The sequence below is a fragment of the Syngnathus scovelli genome, unplaced genomic scaffold (genome assembly GCF_024217435.2).
Source record: "Syngnathus scovelli strain Florida unplaced genomic scaffold, RoL_Ssco_1.2 HiC_scaffold_27, whole genome shotgun sequence".
NCBI classification, from domain to species: domain Eukaryota; kingdom Metazoa; phylum Chordata; class Actinopteri; order Syngnathiformes; family Syngnathidae; genus Syngnathus; species Syngnathus scovelli.
In genome coordinates this window covers 1,242,103-1,255,400 of record NW_026061362.1, presented here as the reverse complement: position 1 = coordinate 1,255,400, position 13,298 = coordinate 1,242,103, and the positions used below count along the sequence as shown (strand labels likewise).

General features: G+C 42.9%; 2 non-coding genes across 2 annotated transcripts; one reads left to right on the top strand and one right to left on the bottom strand.

The window, feature by feature from the left end:
- Positions 1 to 10,597: 10,597 nt before the first annotated feature.
- LOC125993253 (U5 spliceosomal RNA) lies at positions 10,598 to 10,709 on the bottom strand. Its single transcript, XR_007490083.1, has one exon. It is a non-coding gene; the product is annotated as a U5 spliceosomal RNA (small nuclear RNA).
- Positions 10,710 to 12,109: 1,400 nt separating this feature from the next.
- trnas-gcu (transfer RNA serine (anticodon GCU)) lies at positions 12,110 to 12,191 on the top strand. Its single transcript has one exon. It is a non-coding gene; the product is annotated as a tRNA-Ser (tRNA).
- Positions 12,192 to 13,298: the final 1,107 nt, after the last annotated feature.

Genomic DNA, 13,298 nt, shown 5'->3' with positions numbered 1-13,298 from the left:
TCGGACTTGTTGACTTGACTTAAATCACTGACATTCAGTCTTCAGGTCCATGTCACATGGGCTACCAATCGGAATATAATGGGGTCAGCTGGTCTAGTATGGGGCTCATTGGTGCAGGGGAATGATTCTTGCCTAGGGTTCTTTGATTACCCGGGTAAAACTCCCGGACGGGCTCTTCTTTGAAACACTGTTGTCTATCGTTGTATGGAGTGTTTGACAGGCCAATGTTACACAGAATGTAACATGGTCTGCAAGCTTTCTTTGAGGCTCGTTGGTCTAGGGCATGGGTGTCAAACTCATTTTTGTCGCGGGCCACATTGTAGTCAAAGTTTCCCTCAACGGGCCATTATGACTGTCAACCCAAATAAATAAACGCCTCATATTATATACAGTATAAGCTACAAAACAAACTGACAAATAATTGCTTTTTCAAATCAGACTCGTGGAAACTTTTCACATATTTCAAAAATAATTTTAAGAAGATTCTTAAAAGTTCCGACAATTTGCAATGTTAGTATGACATAGATTTAATGCACAATTTGTCGTTGCGGGCCACAGAAAATGATACGGTGGGCCATAACTGGCCCCCGGGCCTCGAGTTTGACACCAGTGGTCTAGGGGTATGAATCTTGCTTTGGGTGTGAGAGGTCTGGGGTTTAACTCCCAGATGATCCCTTCGTTAAAACATTGCTGTTGATCAACTAGCCCCATTTCATCTGAGGTGCATGTCACATGGGCTGTCAATTGAAACGAAACGGGTTGTGTTCATTTACCTTGGGTCTCTTGAATCTGTTGTTTCGATTCTCATCACTTGAATCTGCTGTTAGGGTTTTCCAGGTTATCTTTATCATAGGATTATGTTGGAATGTAGACTGTAATGATTAAATCAATCCTGTCTGGCCCTCACAATGTAATAATTAAATCAATCACGTCTGGCCCTCACAATGCAGAGTCTGTTTCCCACAATAGTGTAAAACACCCCCTGCTCTGATCTTATCAGAGGCCGGGGGTTCACCAAACCTGTCCACTCCCACCCCCACTCTGTTCCTCCTAATAAATATGCCCTTGCAGGGAGGAGACTTTTAGACTTCATTCCTGTAGCGAGTGAACTCTCCACCTGCAGGTGTCTAAAAGAACTTGCCTGTCTCCTTGTGGTTCTTGCAAAATAAGTTGGAGTAAGCAAATCTCTAACATTTTGGTGCCGAAACCCGGGACCCTCATACCCATCATCTGGCTGACGGAGGACGACGCGCTGTACACCGTCGACGGGCCAGCGTCCACTAGCCGGACCTGGTAAAGAAAGACCTGGGAAGGAAATTTTTCGCTGGGCCAGCATCTTAGGTCTGCCTTCGTCTGACAGAGGTGGATTGACGGGACCCGGCAGTGCAACGAACCAGGGGACAAGTAAGTTAAAGGCTTGAAATTGTGTTGTGTTGTTAAACGCGTAACACATAGAGGTGCACGGGAGATAGCTTGGGTTCAAGTCCCAGTGGAAGAAACAGGCTAAGAAAGGCAGAGCTTCTTTTTCGTTCATCGAAGTGTGTAGACTCTTCTTTGTCTGTTTTTCCGAGCTGAGGGATCTGGCTTGGGTTAAAGTCCCAGTGGAAGGAACGTGCTAAGAAACACGGAGCTTCTTTTTTGTTAATCAAAGAAGGGCGTAGATTTTTCTTTGTATGTTTTTCCAAGCCAAAGAATAGCTTGGGTTCAAGTCCCAGTGGAAGAAACGGGCTAAGAAAAACAGAGCTTCTTTTTCTTAATTGAAGAAGGGCGTAGATTTTTTCTTTTGTCCGTTTTTCCAAAGCTGTTTGGGAGGGTTTTACACCCATCCCTGGATAGGCCTAAAAAAGCGCTGGAGTTTGTGTGATTGAGTGTGTGACTGGTAGGATAAATTGACTAAGAAGCAGTTCTAGCGTTGATCCATGGCAATAAAACAGGCTAGTAATTTGTTGAAAGGTCAATTTAAACCTGCATTGAGGATCCTCAAAGAAAAAAAATTGAAAAAAAAAAAAAATTGTAAAACCTTAAGCTACTAAAATTAAGATGGGAAATAAAAACGGTAAATCTCTACCTCTTGACGGAGATGAGAAGTACATGGCGAGTAGATTTCTTAATTGCATGCAATATATGCCGAAGTGGAAGAAAAAGTATGGAGTAGAAGGGAAGTTGAGAGTTGAAGTGTGGAAGATAGTAGTTGATGTTTTAGAAGAGAGTGTGGATAAAAAGAAAAATGGACTGAAAAAGAAAACAAAAGAAAGAGAATTGGATTGTGCTAAAGTGTGGTTGAAAGCTTCACAAGAGAGAAAAGAACAAATCCAAAAGACAAAAGATAGAAAGATGAAAGGTGATGAGGCTGAGACTATGTTTGTCAGGCCGGAAGACAATGAGGCCGGAGTGCGCAGGCGCACTGCCGCGGCCACGGCTCCCGCCGACGCTGAAGGCGCAGCTCGAGCAGAGGAGCAAGAGGGGCCTTCCGCTCGTACACAAAACTTGTATCCAAGCTTAACAAACCTGCAGCCCCCCCCATATAACAACAAAAGAAGTCAGGGTCACATTACTAGAAGTCCTGTACAAACAAGAAGTTTGACCACTGCTGCTAGATTTTCTCAAAATTTGGACAAGGTTGATGTGTGCCCAATGATACAGGTGCCAAACCCTAATGTAGGGGAAGGCCAACTCCCACATACATATGTTTTCCGGCCATGGACTTTGGAAGAGGCAAGAAAAGCTGTTGAAGGGGTTACCCCTGTTGCTGAAGACCCAGCTATATGGGCAGAGGACATGGCTGGAATTATACATTCCTATAGACTGAATGGACATGAGGCAGGAGAAGCTGCAATGTCCTCCCTGGGAAAAGACTGGGCAAAGGTTAGGGGAAATTATACAGGTAGAAATAATCAAGGGCCTTTTCCCTATCCCGTTGAGGGAAATCAATTGGGAGGGGAGTATGCAGCACAATGGAATGGTCTTGTGCAAAGAGTGCGAACTATATTTCAAAGACGAGCGAATTATGGTCATTTGGCAGGAATAAAACAGAAGCTTGGCGAAGATACTGATGATTTTCGTTTCAGATTTGAAAAATAATTCAGGGTGCATAGTGGCATCCCATTCAATGATACAGCTGAGAGTGCTTATCAACAACAGCTTAAAAATGCGCTCCTCACTAATTTCCGCCCTGAAATAGGCAACTGGGTGAGGAAACATTTGGTGGAAGTGGATGTTGAGAGTGTGACAACAACTATGCAATGGGCCAGACATGCTGAAAAAGTGATCAAAAAAGGCAAAAGTTCTGATGTATTTCATCTAGATAATGATGATGATGAACTAGATGAAGATACAACAGTCTTCTTCCAAGGGTCCCAGGAGGTTAGAGGGAGAGGTAGAGGCCAACAAGGTCGCAGGCCGCCATATAATTCAAAACCCCCACGAGATTCTGACAACTGTTGGAACTGTGGGAGACGAGGACACTTCGCACGAGAGTGTCGTTTTGCAAAACAATATCAATCAAAGGGTAGAGGAAATAGCAGAGGAGAAGCCAAATTTTTAGCATGACAAGCTTCCTCCTCTTTGACCGCTTATGCTCATACAGAGAAAGAAAGAATAGATGCCCATATGACAGCAAAACATGTCATTGTCAGATTATTAGAATTTTTTTTAGATTTTTAGAAGTCCTGTCCATCCAAGAAGTATGACAATGCTGTTTGTATGCCCAAATTACAAATGACTAGAGCTCAAATTGTGTTACACTGAAGTTAAAATATGCAAATCAAGTGGTAAAGAAATGCAACTTGCTTCTAGAAGATAAATAAATAAAATTAGAATGTGCTGTCCTCGTGTGCATGGGAGGGACCAGCTCATGATCGACCACAGGAAATGGCCAGCCTGTGACGAATCATTGTTGCTGGGAACTACCTTTTGCATGCGAGAGCTGTGCATGTGTGTGCGTATATGTTAAAATGATGAACATTGGCTAAAGTTTTAGTATAAAAAAAAAATTGCTAGACTGTGGTCTATCCAGGCGGCTCGGTGGCGCACTGGGTAGCACGTCCGCCTCACAGTTAGGAGGGTGCGGGTTCGATTCCACCTCCGGCCCTCCCTGTGCGGAGTTTGCATGTTCTCCCCGAGCCCGCGTGGGTTTTCTCCGGGCACTCCGGTTTCCTCCCACATCCCAAAAACATGCTTGGTAGGCCGATTGATCACTCCAAATTGTCCCTAGGTGTGAGTGCGAGTGCGAATGGTTGTTTGTCTCTGTGTGCCCTGCGATTGGCTGGCAACCGGTTCAGGGTGTCCCCCGCCTACTGCCCGATGACGGCTGGGATAGGCTCCAGCACGCCCGCGACCCCCGTGGGGACTAAGCGGTTCAGAAAATGGATGGATGGATGGTCTATCCAATTTGCACCGCAGAACAGAAATGATTTTGAAAGATAAAAATGAGAGGAAAAAGAAATCTGTTTGCAAGCAGAAACTAATCCACACTAGTGCATGTAAAGTGTCGAGCCCACATGAGAAATTCGAAAAAAAAAAAAAAATGACAGAACATGCTTTCAGGAATTGGAAGAAGCTAAATTGTGAATTTAAGATTTTGCAATGCTACATTTAATAGGAATAATTGATTGGTTGTGTTATAAGATTATACAAAATTCTAAATGCAAGCTAAATCTGAGAGATTGGGTTCTTCAAATTTAAAAACAAAGAAAAAATTCAGATTAATTTGCCAGTTGGTTGTTATAGTTAAGTTTTTTTGAATTGGTGGATTGTTCTACCAGGAAACCTGAGTTGAAAATGATATATGAATGTTGTGTGGTGAGCTTGGATGAATTGGGACCAATGTAATAGAAAGACTCCTTTTTGGAGACTGCGTGTGAGATGCAAATGAACATTGATGAATGATAGCCTGAATGAAAAGAAATTACAGGTTGAATGTTAGAAAGAAACACGTAGCTTTTGGATTGATAATTAACTAGAAAAAAACTGGAGAACCAGTAACACATGTAGAAGATGTGTGAACTGAGAAATTGAGAAGCGTTTTGGAAAGAAAGTCAAATTAAATGATGATGGAATCGTATGTAGTAAAGAACGCATTCTCCCAAAAAGTTTGTCAAGGTGTGAGGCATGGGCGTTGCCAAGCCTCAAAAGGGGGGGGGAGCGAGTAGGACAGATAGTGGAAGATAGTAATAAGACAACACTTTATGATGAATTTTCGAATACATTTGGTGTTATATTGTGGTAATTTTTTTGTTCTGGTGTAGATAGTTTAGCAACACGAGAGATTTAGAGGTTCAAAAGAAAGACAGTTAAAAGAAAACATTTTTGATTTGGACAATTGCAGGCTAACAGGAACATGAGAAAGATAAGAACTACGAGGTGGGATCCAATTTCATTGGGGAGATTGAGAATTCACAGCACCATACTCTAAGTAACATTTTTGAGCAAGCATGACAATAACATGTGAGAGGTCAAGACATACAGATCAGGGCTTGATGTGGAAAGCAGACCTCGATGAGTTGATTTTCAATAATGATACAGAAGACAACATACTGTCTGATTAAATTGGAACTATAGATAAAATGTAGCTCAAAAAAATAGGATGAGTTGCAGGATTTACGATATAAAAACGAGACCTCTGTTATTAGAAGAATTTGAAGTTTGGTAAACAAACATTACCAGCAAATTGATGGAAGCAGCTACATTTGGAGATAGTCTTACAAGTGTTCAAACCAGCCTGTCATTCTCAGTGTCAGGGCCCCTGAAACCCAATCCGAGTCTTCGCCTGCAGCCGTGAACAACTACAAAATGGTGCCTGGCTCTGAAGCACCTTTGACCTTTGGCGAAGGACAAGAAAAGACTGCTGTTGTGCTTGGAGGAGGACAAGTACACTCTGGAGGAAATACAACATCCTCGGGGACGAGAAAAGACAGTGAAAAGCGGAGGAACTCACAATGATGAAAATTGACTCATTTGAACAATGGACTCATTCAAGAGTGATGGATGGGGTCGCTCTGAAGCAACAACAAAAGAACACCAACTTGATAGGGTGAAGTGCGGCAAAAAGATATGGACTTGGAGTGTCCGACAACCAAATCGCACTCCTTGCTACGGCGTTCCCAAATTTGGTGGAGCTTGGTTCAAAGTGGAAGGGAGGTTCATTGTGCACTGAGTTTGACAGAACTGAGGAGATTTGATAAATAAATAAATAAATAGAAATTTGAAAAATACGTAGGGCTACAGATTATAATCAGAGATTGAACGGATTTGGATAAAACAAATAGGCTAAAACGGTAGGAAACAAGAGCAAGATCTTATATTTTGGCTCATCAAGCTTAAGACGTAGAGGTCGAGTTATATAAATTTTAGAACAGGACATTTGGCAGTCAGGAGGAAGCTAGGTTGCTCAATGTACCTACTCAATACAATAGTAAGGGTTTTTATACCACAGTGGAGGTTGGATGGTCAGAAAGTTAGGTACGTTCAATTTTTGACATTCACACAGTCATGCATAGGAGTCACAAGGCGACAGTTAACAAGACAATGACTGCAATAGGGGCCACCTACGACTGCACCGACATGAAAAAGTAGAAGTGAGAGAGCAGAGTATGGGATTATATGCTAAAACGTCTGCTATACAGTTACCAACAGGAGATTCTATCAAGAGAAGCTACATGAGAGATGGATTAGAATCTCTTTGTCTGCGTGGGTGCGTGTGTGTGTGTGTGTGTGTGTGTGTGTGTGTGTGTGTGTGTGTGTGTGTGTGTGTGTGTGTGTTCACACCCTGTGTGGGTGCGAGCGTGTGAGGACAAAGAAGGCATGGATAAGACAATCTCTTTTAAACCAGGAGGCAATAAATGGGAACGCCCCTGTCATAAATAGTTTTTGGTTAAAGGGAATCATTAGGAAGTGTTCAAACTCTTCCCGCAAACATTCCTATTTGCCAGTTAAATGGGCACTACAATTGACTACGAGAGTTGCAAACAACAGATGAAGAGCAGTCCTTGGCAGATTATATGATCAGGACGCTCAAACTGTGTCAAAGACAAATTTACTGCCGCTTGATCTTTCCTCCTCACAGGTCGACAACCCCATAAATCCAGTAGACTGGGTCTACATCGAGGTCATCAAAGGAAGGAACTGGGCCAGCCACGACGGGAGGGACCATTCCAAGTCTTGCTGACTACACATGTTGCACCCAAGGTTGCAGGACCCACAAATGCATTAACGACGACTGCTCTCCAGGAGGAAACTGGATGGGAGCTTTGGACATCACCGCTGTGTGCCAGGATGAGAGAGCCGTTTTCAAGGTGTAAGGGCTCTACTACCAACATGGCTGCACCATCGGACGGGACCTACTTCAGCCAGAAGTTCAGAGGCACTGCCCCACCTGCATCCTATGAGTGCACGTGCCTGTTCAGTACGGATCATGGTTTTGTGGTCACAGGAGTTGTCCGATGCTGCCTGCCAACTGGACAAGAGTGTGTGCGCCAGTGTGTGTGACAGACCTCACCTACAGACTAGAACATCATCAGCTGACGAAAACACGAGCACATATACAACTTCTTAGACGTGACAGACGTGATAATGATAATGAGACGTGGATTGCGTAGATGCTGTTCTGTTGAGCATGTTTTACAGAAACTTGATGATTTGACCATCGAAAATGCTTCGCAAGTGATGGATACAATGATGTACTGTTTCTGTGTTTTTGTTTTTTATTGATAGCATTCTGGTCGTCTTAGGCAAAGGGACCGTGTAAGAATTTTCCTGCTAATAACATCTGGCCAGCAGGTTTTTCGCTTACACAATAAGTTTGATCTGGGGTATTAAGGTAATGCCTCATCTTCACTGGAAAGTGTTGCTATCATTGTTTGTTGTTTTTATTTTTCCTATTCTTCTTTCTTCATTATACATATATATGTGTTTTTTTCTTACTTGTCTTTGTTGTTTGGGGTAGCATAATCATATGATAAAACAGGAGGGAGATGTTAGGGTTTTCCAGGTTATCTTTATCATAGGATTATGTTGGAATGTAGACTGTAATGATTAAATCAATCCTGTCTGGCCCTCACAATGTAATAATTAAATCAATCACGTCTGGCCCTCACAATGCAGAGTCTGTTTCCCACAATAGTGTAAAACACCCCCTGCTCTGATCTTATCAGAGGCCGGGGGTTCACCAAACCTGTCCACTCCCACCCCCACTCTGTTCCTCCTAATAAATATGCCCTTGCAGGGAGGAGACTTTTAGACTTCATTCCTGTAGCGAGTGAACTCTCCACCTGCAGGTGTCTAAAAGAACTTGCCTGTCTCCTTGTGGTTCTTGCAAAATAAGTTGGAGTAAGCAAATCTCTAACATCTGCCGTCATGTGTCATCCATTGCGCCACTCACCCTACAAGACTGTATCGACTGTAAACTTGTGTGGAAAACTGTCATTGTCCAAAGGAAGGCTGTTTAGCAACAGTGACCAGCAGACAAATTCAACAAGGTCATTTGATTATACCATAACCCGGATTCGAATCGAACATTAACCACTACACGATCATGGCCTGTACGCAGTAGCGTTAATAAGATGCACATGTTGGCCATGATCGTATAGTGGTTAGTACTCTGCGTTGTGGCCGCAGCAACCCCGGTTTGAATCCGAGTCATGGCACACTCCAATTACTGTGTGGAATTTGTCCCTTTCTTACTATTGCTAAACAGCCATCTTTTGGACAATGACGATTTTCCACACGTTTGCGGTCGATAGCCTTAACTTGTAGGGCGAGTGGCGCAATGGATAAAGCATCATGGCGTATTCAAATAATGTCACCCATTTTTTATTTTTATTTTCATTTTTTGCAAAAGCTTACAAGCCACATATTCCCGTGGGGCTCGTGGAGCAATGGATAACGAACGCATCTGTCTACAGATCAGAAGATTCCAGGACTCCTGGCCAGCTCACATGCCATTTTGTGGTCAACATTAGCTATGTGTAATTTCTGTGAACTATTGGGTTGAAGTAACTCACAGACACTGTCAACCAATAGTCTTTCCAATTTTGTCTCATCTCGAGACTTAGGGATCATCGGATCTGCGTAGTTATTGGATAGTTCCACCAACATTTTAACATCAACAATCTTTCATGGTCTGCTTGAGTGTCGTGGCTGAAGATCCTAGAGAAAAGACCCTAAACATGCAACTGCATGTTGGCCATAATATAGCATTGAGGCGGCTGCAACCCCAGTTTGAATCTGGTTAATAGCCGAATGAACTTGTTGCAGTTATTTTTTATTCACCCTCAACAGTCTTACGTTGGACCATGACAAATTTACATACACGCAAGCTTACAGAAAATGACAACTTCCCGTGGGGCTAGTGGCTCGTTCCTTGCTCTGAACGGACAGCCAAAACGATTCCTAACACTTACTAATTAAGTCCTAACCAATTCCTGTGTGTGTATGGGGGAGGGGGGGGGGGGCAAAGGAACCAATCAGATGGCCCGAATCCATGCATGGCCGATGACGGCAGTGATCAACACAGTGATATTTGAGAATTGAAATGAAGTTTATAGGATTTGCAGACAGTGTACAATCATTATTTAAGCAAAAGTAGGCAGGCGCATACATTTGGAAACCCCAACAGAAAAATGACATCAATATTTAGTAGTTCCTCCTTTTGCAGAAATAACAGCCTCTGAACCAGTGGTTCTTAACCTGGATTCGGTCAAACTCTAGGGGTTCGGTGAGTCGGTCTCAGGGGTTTAGCAGAGCCTCCCTCCACTGCGGAGGTCCGAACACACCTGATTTATAAATTCGTGATAACGCATATCTGAACTGGTCTCGCAAAGGCAACAGCAGAAGTACTACTGATTTGCTGGTATATCATTTGTCGTGAATTCATGCATTGTGTTGGTTTTATTCTTTCAACAAGGTGGTGTCCATGCACTTCTGCATAAGTTCCGCTCTAGTCTTCTGGCCCAACTCTTTCGTACATATGATGACCATGGAAAGTTCTTTGCGAATGATCAATCTTTGCCTTTCATGTTCATCGGGACTACCCTTTTAATAGGTACCTACACTGTGTATTTGGATAGAGACTGCTGAAAGGGGACACATATATGCCTCGTGAACTACATGCATTACTGCGGGTGAAGAAGAGTGAACAAATAAGTCAGCAGACAAGCTTGCCGATTTATTAGTGCCCAGAAGAGCAGCACTCTGTTCCGTACTGTAACCTGCTAGGTTTGTTCCCGGTTCTTTATCTTTAATGCTCGATATGCTAACAGCAATTACCAAGAGGCAGCCTTCACAGTTTAACTCTTTAATGTATGCCAGAATGATCGATGCACAGCTGTGGAGCCCTTTCTGCCAGATGCGAAAGAAGGTCCCTCTCTCAGCGCCAAGGTTCCTGCTCTTATACTACTCTGGGCCGCCTTCCTGCAAGGAGGCGACTCTGCCTAATCTGTATGATAACGTGTGACCTTGTCGTCTTAACTGAGAGCGAATTCTACATATGTGCAAAGGGTGTCATAGAGAAGAGAAAGCTAATAAAGCAAGAGAAGGGTTGCAGCGATATAACGGCATAGCTCAAGCTACCCAGCTAAACACATGTGCCAAAGAGGCCTATTCTAACAAACCGTTGGTGAGAATGGCTAGAGATAGACTCTTATTGTTCCTCCCCACGGAAATCTTTAGTAAAAGGCGAACGATTTATTCGATCTGAAGAGAAAAAAGAATGAGCTGATAATCTGGGTGAAAACGGGCCACCCCACTGCTGGTCTCACCAAATTCACAGGCGGTCTCACACTCAAATTGCAGCAACCATTCCTTCTAATACAAACAATAGACGTTCATAGATTTACTATACTTAGAAGGCCTCAACCTAAATAGAAGGTTTAAACGAACGAGTATTTTGTGTTCATTAATGTCTTTTTTACTTAAAACATTGTTGGCGCACAGGATTGTAGGTACCTGATCGAACACATTCTTTCAAACAGCGATTGGGCGTCTATTTTGAGTATTGAAGGTAAAAACAGTTGTATGTCTTGGTACGTGTACTTTTGATATCAGAGAATGGGAAATGATCCCATATCTGTGTTTTATTTGAAAACATGTGATTTCATAACGACACAAATCGGGAAAGAAAATACGATCGTAATTTCTCAAATGATTTCTCAAATTTCAGAAGTGCTCTATATCTCTCGTGTCGCAAATAATTGAGGCTTTTGTCGTTGCAGTGGAGGTGAATTTGGAGTGTAATTCACCTCCACTGCGACGGTGGCGTTCGAGATTTGACATTTGAATATAAATCTGTCCGTTACATTCCGATTGGTAGCGAATATGACATGGACCTGAGGACTGCATTTTAGTGATGAACGAATTCTGATTAATATCATAGCCGGTTTGGGCGTGCCCTTTCAGGGTCATATTTTGTTTCTACCGCTGCCTCGTGGCAGCCAGGCCTAAAAAAAGATGGGAACACCTGAAGGAGGGAGTTTCACCAAGATGAATTTGGAAGAACTTTATGAAATAAAGTTGATGTTAAAACATAGGTGGACGTAATGTCTGGAAGCCTGCGTTCAACAGAAGGCTGTTTGGCAACAGTGAACAACGGACAAATTCAGCAAGGTAATTTACTGACGCCATGACCCAGATTCGTTCCGGTGATGCTACGGCCACAACACTATACGATCATGACCAATATGCAATCGCATACAATAAGTTTAGGGTCTTTTCTTTAGGATCTTCAGCCAAGACACCCATGAAAGAATGTTGATGTTAAAATGTCGGTGGAACTATCCAACTGTGCAGATCCGATGATCCCAAAGATTTGGGGTGAGACAACATTGAAAAAACGTTTTGCTTTGTTTACAGTGTCACTTATTTTGTGGCTTACCTTTTCTTCGTTACACATCTAAAGTATCGTATCATTTTACCTTGCGGCTTATACTACACCGTACATACCATATCACGTCGCCTATTCAACTCATGCATGAGATGCGATCGCTGAAATATTTAGGCGATGGGTTGCTACTCCATTGTGCTCTCCACTCATCATTTCATATCACATCCTCGTCGGTTTCACATTCACATCCAAAGTATCTTGGCACAACATACGTAACATGACTTATCAACACTAGACGAGGTGGCCGAGAGGTTAAGGCGATGGATTGCTAATTCGTTGTGCTCTGCACGCATGGGTTCAAATCCCATCCTTGTCGAAGGCTTGCTTTGAGAGAATATTTGCCACAAACTAAACAGGAAAGAGGGTTCTTACCTGTGTATGTGTTTTGAACTGTTGCTTCTCTGAGAATCTTTGACCACAAACTGAGCAGGCAAAAGGTTTTTCTCACCAGTGTGGGTTCTTGTGTGTCTTTTGAAGTTTCCCATCTCTGAGAATCTTTGGCCACAAACTGAGTAAGAAAAAGGCTTTTCACCTGTGTGTGTTCTTGCATGTGTTTCTAAATTTACCTTCTGAGAGAATCTTTGGCCACAAACTGAGCAGGAAAAAGGGTTCTTACCAGTGTGGGTTGTTGTGTGTCTTTTCAAGCTTCCTTTCTCTGAGAATCTTTGGCCACAAGCTGAGCAGGAAACATTTTTTTCACCTGTGTGTGTTCTTCCATGTGTTTTTAAGTTTACCTTCTGGGAGAATCTTTGAAATTCTGCTGGAATGTAATGGGGTCAGCTGGTCTACTATGGGGCTCATTGGTGCAGGGGAATGATTCTCGCCTAGGGTTCTTTGATTGCCCGGGTTAAACTCCCGGACGAGCTCTTCTTTGAAACACTGTTGTCTATCGTTGTGTGGAGTCAAAGTCAAAGTCAAAGTCAGCTTTATTGTCAATTTCTCCACATGCCAAAGACACACAAAGAAACCGAAATTCCGTTCCCCCCTATCCCACGGTGACAAGACATGGCTCACAACAGACAAACAAGTAAACAAGTATAACAAAAGCGTGCTGAATAAATAATGAATAAATAACACAACAATAATAAATAAATAAATAAATAAATAAATAAATAAATAAATAAATAAATAAATAAATAAATAAATAAATAAATAAGAGGAGCAGAAAAAAAAGGAGCAAGTGCACGTACAGCAGACATTCCCGAAAATAGCGCAACAGTGCCGCACGCTACGCAGAAGGGGGTAGCGAGTTCAGGGCCCTAACAGCCTGGAGAAAGAAGCTGTTGGCGAGTCTGGTGGTGCGGGAGCGCAGGCTCCTGTACCTCTTCCCAGAGGGCAGAAGGTCAAACAAAGAGTGAGCCGGGTGACTCACATCTCTGGCAATCGAGGTTGCCTTGCGGGCGAGATGGGAGGTGTAAATGTC